The following is a 15,155-nucleotide window of genomic DNA, read 5'->3' as shown; positions in this document are numbered from 1 at the left end:
TGTTCTTCACATGTACCCCAAAACCTAAAATGCAATAAAGTAAAATAAAAAATAGGACATTTAGATTATTTTTCCATTTTTGTAATGTTCAAAAGCAAGCAAAGCCATACAATAGATTGCTTAGTGATGTATGTATGTCACTAATAACAATTATGATAATAATAGTTAACAATTAAAACTTACTGCTTACCATTTATAAGTCCTCCTTTTATATCCTACAAATGTATTAAACAATAAAATTCTTATAGGAAGAAAATATAATGATCCAAAATACCAATTTAGAAACTGAGGCAATGAAGATTAAAAAAAAATGTTCATTGCAATTAGTCTGGCTCAGACTGCATTCTTAACCATTACGGTACACCATGTAGAAATTATAATTGGGAGATATGTGTTAAGGCAGGAGGTAGGATTTTAAAAAGCACACAGATTGACGCAAAGTCACTGATAACATTTAAGCTTTTAGGTTCAGTGGTGAGCTATAGGTGTGCATTTTGATATTTTCTACATATATATAAAACATGCTATTTTGTGTTTTCAAATTGCATAAAAATATTTTTGAAAGAATATAATGTAATGATAATTATGTTGTCTCATGTGAATGGCTGCTTCCAACAGCAAGATCAGATCTCCCTTTCTCTACCATTCTACCTAATGATGGGTCTCCTGTAAGTATCACTAGTTGGTTATTTTCTTATATGCTAGCATTGTCCCAAACATTTTTTATAGGTTCATTGTCTTATTAGTCACAATAACCCTATGCTTTAGGTATTTTTATTATTCTCAATTTATAGTTGAAAAAAAAGTAAAACATAGAAAGAGGTTAAGTATAACAACGTGCTGAAGGTGGCACAGGTAGGAAGTGCCCTAATCAGACTTTTAACAATTCTGCCAAACCACTTCTCTTTGTGAAGCACAAGTTAGTCTTCATCCACTTAAAGCAGAAAAAGAAAGTAAATTAACTATAAAATAGACCCTCTCAAATTCACATGCATGATTTTTTGCTAGCCTTGATTCCTTATGCCAGTGCTTTCTAAGCATTAATTTATTTACCTTTGTTCGTAATAAATGTTTACTGAAGCCTAATATATAAGACTAATTAAAGCAAAACTGCCCTGGTTATAATACAGATAAAGATTCACCTACATAGACTTCTCAGAGGTTCCACCAAACATTTAGAAAACATACAATATTTTATTGGATAACTGAAAGGTGTCAGTGATAGGCTGATTTATTGTATCCATTCTCCTATATTTCCTATGGAAATGTAATCCATGCTATTGCCAGGATACCTAGACATGTGCCCCTTTAAAACAGACAAAGTATATTTTCTCTCCTTGCTGCCGTCGACATTAGCCATGTGACTTGCTTTGGCCAGTGGAATAGTAGCAAATGTGATATGAACACTTTAAATGCTGTTACGTAATTTGGCTTGAATTTTTGTGCTTCCGCGATTACAGTTAGAAGAGCATGTTCTAAGTAGTGATTGTTCTACAACAGGATATGTGGAGTGAAGCCCAACCTGAACTGCAGATGAGCCTTCAGCTGAATCCAATCAAGTTCAACCACGATCAGAAAAACTTCAGCTGATCTACAGATATTTTCACAAGGAATAGAAATGGTTATGGCAAACCACTAGAATTGGGGATTGTTTGTTATGCAGCATTATTGCAGTAAAAACTGTCTGATACAATAACTGCATTACAATTCAGAAAACATTGTATTAAAATAACAAAGCATAGAAGTCCAAAATATACCAAGTTCCTCAGAGTTTAAAACACTTCCATAAGACACAATATCACATAGTGAAAGAAGCATGACTTGGCTTCCAGTGTCTGACAGACTTGATTTGTAGACGGGAATCTGAAATTACTAAATATCTGGGACTCCATATCCACCACACACAAATAGAATATTTATCTGGATTAGAAATTATATATAGAAAGAGTTTAGAGCATGTACACATTTTACAAATGGTAGCTTATATTCATTACTACACGTTCTGTTAAGCAAATTAGTGGATACTCAAGAGGTGTTACAGAAAAAAAGCAGCCTAAGAGCAGAGATAACATATTTTTCTTTATTTTATTCCCATTTCTTATATCAAAGAAAAGAAAATGGCAAACTCACTATGTCTATGGCATATGACAAAATAAGGTAGTAACTGATGTAAAATCCCTTTATTTGAGATTTCAAGGTCAAAATTTCAATAATAATTAAGTTCCTACTATATTGTTTGTTCTGTTTTAATTATTTCATTTAATCTTTACAAAATGGTTAGTCTTTGAAAAAAGCATACACTACACACGGTCACAAGAGAAGTGCTCACTAGAGAATTTGAAGCATAATTTGAGTTAATGCAAATATCCTCAGAAGGGGTAATACTCGATTAATCATTTCTACATTATGATGAAAAATTTTATCTCCCTTATTTATGAAAGCAAAAAGTAATAACTGTAATCATATAATAATGGAAAAATTATAACTTATTAGATAGCAGATTGTTTTATAAAGCAACAATGATCAGAAGGGTGAGACACAAGCACCAAAATAAAAATAAAATACTAATAGAAATCAACACACAAATCATACAACTGATAAGATTTTAGTGAATGACAAATAAGGTATTTTTAAATCAGAAAAAAAATACCTAGAGAAAAATCTTGGCTAACTACAATGTGACAAATTTAGATTCTTAGCCTGTACTTTTTGTTGTTGTTTTTTGGTAAAGATTGGGTCTTGCTATGTTGTCCAGGCTGGTCTCAAACTCCTGGGTTCAAGCAATCTTCCTGTCTCAGCATCCTAAAGTTCTGGGATTAGAGGTGTCAGCCAACACACCTGGCCGAACTTGCACCTTAAAAGTCAAATTAAATCTCAAATGAATTAATGATTTAAATGTAAAAAGGAGAAGGGTAAAAGTCCTAGATTGAACAGAAACAAACATGATATATCTCTGTGTTAAGGAAAGCCTAAAAGGTAAACCAAAAATGAAAAACTAATAGATCTAGGCTTATAAAAATATAAAATATCCATCCAAAAACCCCACAAAGTTAAAGACAAAAACAAACAGAAAAATATATAAATTGTGTACGGCACATCAATGAATTATATCACTAACACATAGCAAGGTCTTGCAAATGGATCAGAAAGATAATACCACAAATTGAAAACTTGGAAATGCCTGTTTATAGCCAATTTATGAAAGAAGAAAAGTAAAGGTTAGGCATGGTTGTTCATGCCCGTAATCCCAGTGCTGCTTTGGGGAAATGAGGCAAGATCACTTGAGACTAGGAGTTTGAGACCAGCCTGGGCAACATAGTGAGACCCTATCTATAAATAATAATAATAATAATGATAACAAATTAAAGAAATTAACTAAGCATGGTGGTGCATGCCTATATCCCAGCTACTGGGAAGGATGAGAATGAAGGATCGCTTGAGCAGAGCAGTTCAAGATTGCAGTGAGTTATGATCTTGCACACTGCACTCCAGCCTGGGCCACAGAGAGAAACCCAGTCTCTAAAAAATAGAAAAAAAAATCCATAAATATGACTAGAGTACCAAATAAACTCATATTAAAAGAAAAATAATTTACCATTTATCACCTATCAGATTATACAAGCAAATAAGGACATAATAATTCCTACTATGGAAACAGATACTCTGCATGGGTGTGTAAAGTAATACAAACTTTTTGAAATGAACTTGGGCAACACATATCAGGAGGACTATGACCCCAAAAGCCATTGCCTACAATTCATCTAAGGAAAATATCCAATAAAGTTAAATGGTTCCACCTCATTTGTAACACCAAAAACATGGAAAAAGCTTAGCTAAATTGTGCAGTGTAAGCCAATGCCTTGATGAAAAATGAAAATGAGCATGTGCATATATGGATACAGAAAGCTGCATAAGTGAGCAATATAGGCTACAAAGGTGAGTGCAAAGTAATATGTTTGTGACTATACATACACAAAAAGCCCAGAACACTATGTGCCAAAATGTTAACAGTAGGATTGGATCACAGATAATTTATTTTCCTTTGCTTATCTGTATTTTCCCTTTTTTTTTTTTTTTTTTTTTTTAACAATTGCTTGAAGAATCACTTTTAAGAGAATTCATTCACTGCACTCCTGGGAAGGTTGGGAGATAGGAGGATGAAAAGAAATCAATTTCCAATTAGTGGTAGCAGGAAAGGTGAGAATGCAAGAAGCAAACTTTGCCTAACTCACAATTTGTTTATAAACCAGTCTTGATCCCAGAAACACTGTGAGGTGATAGGACAAATCCAAAGTATTTCTCAGTGACTCAAGAGCTTCTTAACTTATTTTTTAGAGTGTAAGGCTGGCAGAGCAAAGAGCTTTGATTTTTTTTTTTTTGAACCTTGATTGTTAAATGGGGATCCCACAGTGACTATGTGATAACAAACATTTAACTTTCCATTTTCTTATTATTTAAGATTCTGAAGATGCCTGACATTTGTTGCCAAAAATTTACCCATCTATTATGCACCACTAAATCTGTGTGGTGTCCTACATTTGAACTCATCTCTACAACACACAGAACCTGTTGACAAATGTCTGTTTTTTCCACAGCCTTCATGATATGATGACTCATTCCCCGCTGGGTGGTAGGTAACTCTGCCCTTGGTCACTAAGTGAATGATTTGGAAAGCCTTTGTGGCTGAATGTATTTGAGCTAAATGATGCAGTGGGAAAGATGGGGTCACAGAAAGAGCATAGCACTGCAGATTGTCAAATGGTGCATGGTAGGCATCAGAAATGTGGTGCAGATGGAGAGGCTGTGAATACATTTCAGGTACTGCAGCAATTAGAGCAGGCAGAAATCCACACCGGCTCTCCTTGGATATTGGAATATACTGTTAGTGTTCTCAAAAATACAGATGGTGTTTCAATACACATAATAGCCTTAACTCTCACCATCTGGACCCAAAAGAGACTTTTCTGCTTGGATTCCCTAATCAGTGACTATGTTTTACTGCATTAGAAGCAATTAGAAGTGACATTTCTTTATTTCTGTTTTTTCTCAACTGATAACCTTAGCATTCCTATTTTCTTTCTCTGATTTTTTTTCCCTCTGCACCCTGTCACTTATAGCCCTCTCTGCTTGGAGTTGATTAGGACATCTGATTCCAAGCAATTCTACTCTGTCTCTCATTCATCATATACAAGCAAATTTATAGATGGGTAGCTCGAGTAGCACTCGTTCTCCAAGGAAAAGTGACATGCTCATAACTAACGTGGTTTTGTCAAAAAGCAGAGAAAGATACATCTGACATGGACTTTTATGTTGTCTCTATTGCACAGTTGCAAAGGGAGGCACCAGTTCTTGTGCTCCAGTGAAGAAAATGCAAAGCAGTCACTCAAGATACCATCCCTTCAGAGTGACAGAATAATTTTTTGAGATACTGATTTGTGTCTTGCTCTCTTTTCCACTTCAAGAAAGAAGTGGGGCCTCTTTTGCACACCCTGACATTGTTATTACCAGGCTGATGGCAGAGGTTACCTGCAGACACTTTTATTTCCTATAACTAATTTGCTGAAAAAAAAGTATAGTGAGTGGTCTAAAGTGCAATAGGAAATAGAAGTATTGTGGTTGAATTGTGTCCCTTAAACAAAGATATGAAGTCCTAACTCCCAATACTTGTAAATCTGACCTAATTTGGCAATAGCATTTTTGCAGTAATCAATGTAAGATTAAGTCATATTAGATTGGGGTGAGCCTTAAATTCAATAGTTGGTATCCATGTGAAGACACTGGGACACAGACTGACTGAGATAGAATGCCACATGATGGTGCAGGCAGAGAATGGAGCAATACAGCTACAGGTCAAGATATGTCAATGACTTTCAGCAACCAACAGAAGAGAGAGGAAGGAACAGGAGAGAGAGAAGGAACAGATTCTCCCTCAGCCTCCAGAAAAACCAATCTTATCAATACCTTGGCTATAAATTCTACCTGGTACTACTTCTACATTCTGCCATTATATCCAATATTTGAGGAATCTGTGATTTGGTGGACAGCAACTTATTAAGGGGAAACAATCTAGCTTAATAAATAAGACTTGGGAAGATATGTCATTTGATTATATAAAAGGGGTTTTCATCTCTCCTGAATTTACCTTTCTTGAACTTTTGCAGGTGCAAATGATATCAGATTGTACATTGAGCACTCACTATTGACATGGATGGCTTATTTTTAGCAAAATAGCTCCCAGAATACTTTATAGCACCTACACACAGACAGAAATCTACATCTTAAAAAAAATACAGCAAAGCTGTCAATTTGAACATGCAATTGCATAATGAACACTATTAAAAACTTATTTTGGGAAACAGGACTGTACACTATGAACTTTCCCTTGATGTTTTTCTATTAGACCATTCTAACAAGTCAATTTGTTCCAAAGATGTCTAAGTGAATATGTAGAACATTTAACATTTCTAGGCATGTACCTAGTATATGTCCCCATTGATTATAGGAAATTTGGTGTTTAGAACAATTTTTCATGGGAGGAAGAGACTGCAACTCTTAGAAATGTTAAGGGTGTGATACATTTCTGACCTCAAGAAAGGTATAATTTAATTAGGAAATGAAAACACAAATGGCGAATAACACCACAACAAAACATCTATTGAGCTTCTTTAAAGTCATTTTGACATTTCATCTCTTAAGATTTCTTAGATCTATTTGAGCACTTTCAAACTGTGTGCAAATAAATGGAAAATGACCGCTGAAGGGCAAATAGTTTATGTATTTCTTTGCATTCTTTTTAGTACTCCACACCCTGAATCAAACTCATCTGCATAGACAACACCTAGAAAATATTAGGTCCACTGGACTGCAGTTGGACAATTTATACAAAAATACATTTCAAAAGTATGCTTGGAATTGGTATCTTCCCCTCCACTGCCTTGAAACTTTGTATAAAACTAAATTCTAAGAATGCCTTTCCTACTCTTTTCTGAAATGAAAATCCAGCTCTTAAAAGAGAGCCCAACTTACTTTTGATTCTTCTATTTCCACAACACACACATCAAGTTTTATCATGAATACTTCTTACAGCTCCTCTTGACATTTTCAGAAGTTTTGTTCCTTACCCATTCAAAAAGAACTCAGATTCTCTTGGTTCTAATTCTCAGTGTTTTGCACCTTCAGTTCATTTCCATTTCTTTCAAGATTTCTAATTGAAGTCAAGAGCTTTACAGTCAGAGAAAATGGTTTCCACTTAATTTTCACTCAATCTGTTAACAAGAGAAGGTCTAAGCTGCTGTAACAAAAACTCCTCAAAACAAAGTAGTTCAAATAAATAGACACTTATTTCGCCATGTTATAACAGTTAAAAGCGGTAAGGAGACTGTTCCACAGAGTTATTCAGGAACCGAGGATGATGCAGCACTTCTGCCATCTCCAAGGGGCCTACAAGGTTGCTCTATTCATGATCTTTCCACCATTAAGATCAATATGAGCCTATTCCTGTTTGTCCATTGCAAATGGAGGAAAGACAGAGGGTCTAAGGCTCGCCATTTTCCTTAGGAATGAGATAAAATTTATGTACATCACTCATGTTCACTCCTCACTGATGAATATTTGTTAATAATAAGCTTATTTTTATTTTATTTTATTTTTTATTTGGTGTTTATTAATAATAACATTTAACCTAAGTGGCTACAGCTAACCACTTAGGTTAATGTTAAATAGCCTCACAGGAAAGTTATGTGCCCAGAAAGAACAGATTTTTCGGAAACAAGAGTTTTCACACTCAGGTTACAAATCATATGGTTTATTTATTTTTAACTTTCCCCACAAGAATTACCAATAGTAGAGGCAGGTTATTATGTTAGTTTTCCTTACTGAGGGAGAAAGCTAGAGAGCACCTCAGGAAGGAAGGGAGGGAGGGAGGGAGGAAAGGTGGGAGGGAGGTCATCGTTTATAAGAAGGTAAACCATAAATCTTGGTACTATTTTTGTCTTTTCTCATTCTGCATATCCTAAACCAGTAGAAATATTACTAGTACCAGACAATGTATCAAGTGCTATAAAGTTATTTGGCTGGAAAAAAATGACAGAGATTTCTTGCTCGATGGTCATATTTTCATCTTGTAGAGCTCAGTGGGCTTGCTCTTATCATCTGCTGAGAACTGAGAGTTCTAGATTCAATACAAAGAATTAAAGGGGGTTTGGTGCCTACAAATATAAGTTAGACAGATGTGGAAAACTAAACATGCTACACAAGAAAACTGTTGCACTAAAGTTAATAGGAACCAAAAATTTTTAACATCTCAGAGGAATAACAGATGCTCTTCTAAAGGGAAGGGAGAAAGCTAGTTGAGCAAATGGCTAAATATTTTTGAACAGAGAGAATGACTATGAGTTCAATCTTGTTTACCCTGACTAGTTCTACCAAGTACAGGGCAAAAACCTGATAGGAATAGTCTGAGGCCATCCAGCTAGGAAGCCTTATTTACTCAACCCTCAAGTTTTAATATCTAATAATATCCATAACATCATACTTGTCCTCTGCCAAGTATGATCTTGGACCTTTAAATGTAGCCAGGATTTCCGCTCACAATAATAGTGAGCACTGGAAATCCTACAGTCACATATATTGTATGCATTTAATTAAGACCACCCTTTAGCTTAATTTCTGGACCAACTACTCATACTTGCATCTCTGTTGCTTGGTGCTATTGTCTGTGCTTATCACCTGCCTCTGTCCCTTGTTTTTGGTTTGGTCATTGTAGACTTTTACCTCTGGCACACTGTGGGTGTCTTTACAAGGCCTAGGCCTGAAGGCATCTCATTTGTCAGACTATTTCCCACCTGACCATCTTTCTTCTACCCTGCTTTTCAGAAGAATTAGATCTGACATTTCAGGTTCTGCATTGGAAGAATTGGGGAAAGTAGATTTGGGAAGGGTCTGGAAACCTGATAGCAATTAGCATTGAATAAACAGTTGTAGTACGTTCTGTAAGGCAACATGGAGAATATGAAGTGCCAGTCCTAGATGCACAAGGGGTGTATAGTCTGTTTGGAGAGATAGCAGAACTGTGCAAAACACATGCAAAGTAAAACAAATGTTTATCTGGTACTCAAAAAACAAGGAAAATAAATTTTCTCTGTAATTTAAACCAACAACTTCTTTCTATAATTGTGAATAACTAAGTCAGTAGTGTATTTTGGGACGTGAATGATTCATATAATGGCCGAATCTCTTACTTTCGATGCATGAATATATACAGCTTTGTAATAGAATTACATTTTCCATGAGATACAGTTTTCTTTGGTCATCCTATTATCTTCAGGTGAAATATTATTTCCCTTACCTCTTCACTGACACGAAGGACTATAAACAAATATAATATGAAATGAAATGCTGAAAGTACGTAGTGGTGCACTGAAGGCATTGATTTCTCTTCAATCTTTCTCTAAGGCGTTAAATAATGGGACAACACATTGAAGAATATGCTTGATTTGTCATAAACTTTAGCATTCTAAGAATTCATTTTGGATGTAATCATGGAAATAAATGCCATCAAGTATGATGGTCAGTGTGTTTCTCTGAGAAGTTAACTTATACTTTCAAAAAAACACTATGCCTCTGATAGTGAGTCAGTATTCTCACTTAAAACAGTAGACTGAACTTGATGTGGGAAGAAGGAGTTTGATCTGATTTTTGTTTTTAGTGCAGAAACTGGCATTGTATCTGGTAACTCAGAAGTGCTCAAAAAGTCTTTTTTAAACTGAGTGGGACTCAGAGTAGTTGTGGTAAGCAGAATAATGCCCACTTGCCTGCCCAGGGATAAGTTTTAATGCCTGAAATCTACACATATGTTAGATTATACTGTAAAGAATGACCTTAAAACAAGGAGATTATCTTGAATTATCTGAGTGGGCTCAATGTAATTGAAAAGATTCTTAAATAGAAAAGAAGCAGTCACAACTAAGAAATAGGCAAAAGCAATCGTCCCATGCTATGGAGGCCACCAGTCAAGTACCACATTGGTGGTTTGGCTATGTCCCCCCCACCCAAATCTTGCCCTGAATTGTGGTTCCTGTAATCCCCATGTGTCACAGGAGGGACCCAGTGAGAGTTAATTCAGTTATGGGGGTGGTTACCCCCGTGCTGTTCTCATGATAGTGAGTGCGTTCTCATGAGATCTAATGACTTTAAAGGCATCTGACATTTCCCCTGCTGGCACCCTTTCTCTCTCCTGCTGCACTGTGAGGAGGTGTCTTCTGCCATGATTATAAGTCTCCTGAGGTCTCCCTAGCCATGCAGAACTGTGAGTCAATTAAACCACTTTTCTTTATAAATTACCCAGTCTCAGGTATTCCTTCATGGCAGTGTGAGAATGCACTAATACAACATTCTTAAGATAGAATCCAGCAAGCTTGCCATCCTCTACACAAAACTACCTACATCATACTCCACCCCACCTCTCACATAGCTTCCCAGATGTATGTTCAGTCATTCAGGCTGTCTCAGTCTGTTATTGTTGCCCTAAAAAAAAAAAATGCCATAGACCAGGTAGTCTAAACAACAGAAATTTCTTTTCCTCACAGTTCCAAAACTCTGAAAGTCTGAGATCAGGAGGCCAGTATAGTCAGTTCTGGTGAGGCCTCTCCTCCTGGCTTGCAGGTGGCTGCCTTCTCTCTGTGCATTCCACATGGCCTTTCTTCAGTGTGTGTGCATGGAGAGAGGGAGAGAGAAATCTCTGGTATCTCTTCCTCTTATTATAAGGCTACCAATTCCATCAAATCAGGACCCTTCCTTTTGTGACCTTACCAAAAGTGAATTACCACCTAAAAGTTCCAGCTTCAAATACGGTCACATTGTGGGCTAAGGCTTCAAGATAAAATTTAAGGGAACACAATTCAGCACATAGCACAGTCTCACTCTCATTTACATTCTTTCCCATTCTTCCTGGCCATATATAAATATTTCCTCAGCTATAAGGCTTCCTGTTGTGTCCTGCTCCTCCTTAGGCATGCCTGCCTTGAATGACTGAATACTTGTCCACATAGAGAAATCAATCAACTTTGTTGTATTCCCCAGCTCAGAAAAGTGAACTAACTGAAACCCTGGAGTAAGTAGCAAAAACAGGCCTTTCACCTGCAATTCGCATACAGAAAGTGGATACATCATTCTAGACTTGTCAGTTGTAATAAAATACGCTCCTCTCCAAGTTATTAGGAATCTCCTCTTAGACTATGAATTGGCTTTTGAATACAGAAATTTTGATCTCTTAATTTTTTTGAAATTATAATAAATTTTGACTCCCAGACAACTTGATCATGGAGTATAAATTATGTAATTTCCAAGATATTAGACCTTCTTCTTGATAGTTAAGTGGAACATCATTTTCTGGTAATCTCACAGTGAACATTCCAAGAACATTTAACATGTCCTTATTATATGTGTTATAATATGTGTACATGTAAAAAACATGCAAAACATTTAAACCCAGCCCCTAAAGGAGCTGGAAATAGTAGGTCTTATGTTTGTTTTACTCTTGCTAAAGAGAAATGAAAAATAACACATAGACATGAGAGAGCAATTTCAGATGATCCTTCCTGAAGCTTCACAATTAATTTACAAATCCAGCAAATATTTCTTAAACACTTACTTCAATAGAACTGGAATCACGAAAATTAGAAAAGTGGGAAAACATCCATTCTTACTAAAAACATAAATAAATAATCGACCATGTCATGAGCTCTCAATCTAGTAGAGAGAGAACTGTAAACAGACAGGTATAAGATCAGAGGTATAAACACACTGTGACAAGCAGGGGCAAATATGAACATTGGAGCAAGATACCTTGAGACTACTAGGGAACCATTTTTTTTTCAGAAGAGACAATCATTGAGTGTTTCCCCTCTGCCTGTAAGTGAGGAGAGAAGTTTCTGCCCAAGCTTCTGTCTTTCTCTAGCTATATCTTAGAATTTCCTGAGGAAAAAATTGTCTACTGTATTAGTTAAATCTCAGAATATTCACTGGAACTGGCTTTCTAGTAGGGCAGTTTCTGAGTTGTGAAAGGCATAAGGACATGTTCATAGTCTACTCTTCTATTTCTTCCTTTCACTCCCTGCTCCTATGAGATAAGCTTGAGAATGTAGTCACTCTCATCCATGCAACTGTTCTGATGCTTCAGATATTCTAGATTACATAATAGGAGTAGGAAGCCCCTCTTACGCTGGTCCTAAATCACATACTATATCACAGCTCACCAGAGATGACAGACAATGGGACAATAGAAGGTACTTTTCTATTTCTGGCATACACAATAATTATAATTCCCCCTATGGCTATAATTCCTCACTTATAAAGCTCCCTTACTTTCTAATAGGGAACTTCAAGGAGGATGAGTGGGTGTTTGGATTCAGGAACCAAAACTGCATTTTCAAAACTTCATCATCAAAAACAGCTTGAGCTGAGTCTTAAATGATAAGCAGGATTTTCTAAGTGAGGGGTAGGAGGTGGGGGTGGGAGGTATCTGAAACAGGCAGCATAAGGAGAGCATTTGAGAGCAGAGCAAACAGCATCAGCAAAACTGTCATACAGCTGTAACATAGATAGTGTACATGGAGGAGAATAAAGGAAGGAAAGGCTGAATATGCCTGGGTCCAGGTCAGGAAAGCTTGGTGGTCATGCTAACGTGATTGGATTTTATTTTGTAGACTGTTGAAAGCAATAGAAGGAAGTTAAGCAAAAGAACAACATAAAGTATCAGTATCGTTGAAAGGTGTCTTTGGAAGTAGAATGGATAATCACAAGGAGGATGAGAGCAGGTAGGAGACAATGAAATAATGCAGACAAAGGATACAAGTGGCAAAGGAGGGAAGAATAAGTAAATATTTGAGTGTCTTTGAGATCGATAGCATTGTTCTTGGTACTTTAAAGCCATTTACTTTTATTTCCCCAAAATAACCCTGTGAAAATGTTGAGACTGAGACACTGTATGGTACTGAGCTCAAAGTCTCAATAGCCATAAAACAAGAGAGCCAGAATTTGAAGACGTGTCTGTCTTATTTCAACTCTCACTCTCTTTTCACAATGAACTGTCTTATACACCAGCGAGAATAAAAAAATCAATATTAATACAAAAGAAACTAATTAAATGTGGTAAAGGGAAGAAGATGAGGGATGGGTCAGCTGATTCATCATTGAGACAATAAATGGAATAGAGGTTATCATGGAACAGCTCAGTGGAAGTGGCCCGTAGAGTTGAATGTTCAATATATGGAACAGCAAAATGGCCTGTGCTAGAGGTATAGACTTGAATGTCGCCATCACACAGAATAACATTGCTCAAGGAAAAGAAGACAAAATAAGAAAATGAGAAGAGAATAACCGTAAGGATTATGGTTATATAATGGTATATACATTAGAATCCAAATCAGTTTTGTGGGTTTTTTGTGTTCTTTTGAGCATATAAAATTTAATATAAAGATTCTTAAATTAGTATTGAAGTGCTAAAAATGTCAAAATGGAACACTGTGGTAAATATAGAGGTAGCAATGGCACAAACAGTTGACAGCTCTAGAGCTGAGAGGGCAGGAGAATTGGAGGTTATTAAAATATAGACACTTAGGCTGGGCGCAGTGGCTCACTCCTGTAATCCCAGCACTTCGGGAAGCTGAGGTGGATGGATCACCTGATGTTGGGAGTTCAAGACCAGCCTGACCAACATGGAGAAATCCCATCTCTACCACAAATACAAAATTAGCTGGGTGTAGAGGTGGGTGCCTGTAATCCTAGCTATTTAGAAGGTTGAGACAGGAGAATTGCTTGAACCTGGGAGGTGAAGTTTGTAGTGAGCCGAGGTTGCACCATTGTATTCCAGCCTGGGCAACAAGAGCAAAAGTCCATCTCAAAAACAAAACAAACAAAAACATAGAAGCTTAGAGAATGGGTCCTGAGGCAATATAATTTAGACCTGTGGTGAAGAGCATGCCAGGTATCTCCAAGACTACACTCACACTTAATGATTAGCTAGAAGGACTCACAAGACTAAGAAAAGTTCTTATACTAATAAATATCAAGTCTTAAGGTGAAACAATTCAGGTTAAAATCAGCAAAGGGAAAAGGTATATGGGCAAAAATCTCAACAAAACTGGGTACAAGTTTGCAAGAGTCCTCTCTAAGTGGAGTCGCACGGATGCACTTGATTCTCCCAGCAACAATATGTGATGTCACATGTGAGATGTGGACAACCAACGAAGCTTACCTTATTTATGTGTACAAGATTTTATTGGGAGTATTTAGTGAGTTGGCCCCCAACGCTCTAAAAGTTATGTGCAAGTCTTAACAGTTAGTGCCTGTGTGTGATTTTGAAATAAGGGCTTTGCATATATAATGAAGAATCTCAAGATAATATCACTCTCTGAAGATGGGGCCAAGGGTGTGCAGGACACAAGGCTAAAAGATAGGTGTGTGGCTCCAAATTAGTTGGATCCCATAAGGTTGATTGGATCCTATCAACCAACTGAGAAGAATCCAGAAATAAAGATGGGACCTTCCAGGAAAGATCTGTGAAGGAATCTCATGTCTAATCTTGTCTAATGTGTGGATCCTATTAGCGTATATGGTATCCTGAAAGTGACTTGTTTTTTATTTTACAGGCTCATAGGCAGAAGGGATTTTCCTTGTCTCAGTTGAGACTCTGGACTTAGACTTTTGAGTTAATGTTAGAATGAGTTAAGAGTTTGTGGGACTGTTGAGAAGCCATGATTGTGTTTTAAAATGTGAGAAGGACATGAGATTTGGGAGGGGCCAGGGGCAGAATGATATAATATGGCTCTATGTCCCTACCCAAATCTCATGTTGAATTATAATTCCCAATGTTGTAGGTGGGCCAGGTGTGAGGTGATTGGACCATGAGGGATTGTTTCTAACAGTTTAGCACCATCCTCCTAGTCCTGTATCATAACAGAGTTCTCATGACATCTCGTTGTTTAAAAGTGTGTAGGACCTCCCTTTTCACTCTCATACTCCTGCTCCCGCCATGTAAGACATGTTTGCGTTCCCTTTGCCTTTTACCATGATTGTAAGTTTCCCAAGGCCTCCCAAGAAGCAGAAGCCGGTACAGCCCACAGAACCATAAGCCAATTAAACCTATTTTCTATATA

Source organism: Sapajus apella, unplaced genomic scaffold (assembly GCF_009761245.1).
Source record: "Sapajus apella isolate SASKATOON/1434 unplaced genomic scaffold, GSC_monkey_1.0 scaffold2, whole genome shotgun sequence".
Taxonomy (NCBI): Eukaryota; Metazoa; Chordata; class Mammalia; order Primates; family Cebidae; genus Sapajus; species Sapajus apella.
Note: the sequence above shows the minus strand (reverse complement) of the source record.